At 51.2% G+C, this 1,077-nt stretch overlaps 1 protein-coding gene across 6 annotated transcripts in view; it reads right to left on the bottom strand.

Moving 5' to 3' along the window:
* Positions 1 to 1,077, bottom strand: part of DCAF8 (DDB1 and CUL4 associated factor 8) — a 53,010-nt gene that overhangs the window by 42,767 nt on the left and 9,166 nt on the right. The gene's annotated exons all lie outside the window — the stretch shown is intronic.

Here is a 1,077-nt window from a genome sequence, read left to right as displayed (position 1 = left end):
CACTGACCACCAGGGGGCAGACGCTCAACGCAGGAGCTGCCCCCTGGTGGTCTGTGTGCTTCCACAGTGGGAGCGCTGCTCAGCTGACCGACAGGTGCCGGACGCCAGTCGTGAGCCCAGTGAGCTCAGCTGTGAGAGCTTCTCCCGAGAACAATCCCCCTGCATGCCCCTCCCCCATCCAGACTGGGACCAGGACCAGGACTGACTGGGCGCAAGTCCACGGCCGCTTCTTGGTCATAGGCACAGGGAGACCGCAGTCGAGTGGCAGCAAGCCTACCGAGTAGTGGGATGAGCAGGAGCTGTGAGGCGCCTGGCCCAGGCTTGGGCTCCTCCCCAGCTGCCTGCCGCTTCGCACACTACTACATCCCTTGTGGGATGTTGGACTGCTGGTTTCGGCCCGATCCCTGCAGGCCATGCAAAGGGACCCCACTGGTGCACAAATCCGTGCACCGGGTCTCTAGTGTTTAAATAATTAAAAAATGTTTTTATTCACATTGTCATTTGGAAAGTATATAGACATTTTTATATAATTCCATAATTTTATAATTTATATACTTTTATAAAAAATACTAAATTCTATTTTTCACTTCATTGAAGAGCCTGTTTTAAAAGATAGCATATAGCCCTGACCGGTTTGGCTCAGTGGATGGAGCGCAGTGGATAGAGCATCGGCCTGCGAACTCAAGGGTTCCAGGGTTGATTCCGGTCAAGGGCATGTACCTTGGTTGCGGGCACATCCCCAGTGGGGGTTGTGCAGGAGGCAGCTGATCAATGTTTCTCTCTCATCGATGTTTCTAACTCTCTATCCCTCTCCCTTCCTCTGTAAAAAAATCAATAAAATATATTTAAAAAATAAAAATAAAAGATAGCATATAATCCTATCTAATAATAGACACACATGGTAATTGACCATACCTTCGCTACACCTCCCATGAGCAATCAGCGTGATATGCAAATTAACCGCCATCGTTGTTGGTGGTTAATTTGCATACTGCAGGCAGGGCGGGTCAGCGCCATCCCGCCTGTTATCTGCGACCCGGGGCGGCGTGCATCCCATGTGCGACCCGACCCGGGGCG

The sequence above is a fragment of the Myotis brandtii genome, unplaced genomic scaffold (assembly GCF_000412655.1).
Source record: "Myotis brandtii unplaced genomic scaffold, ASM41265v1 scaffold1120, whole genome shotgun sequence".
Classification (NCBI taxonomy): Eukaryota; Metazoa; Chordata; class Mammalia; order Chiroptera; family Vespertilionidae; genus Myotis; species Myotis brandtii.
Note: the sequence above shows the minus strand (reverse complement) of the source record. Positions and strands in the feature narration are given on the sequence as shown.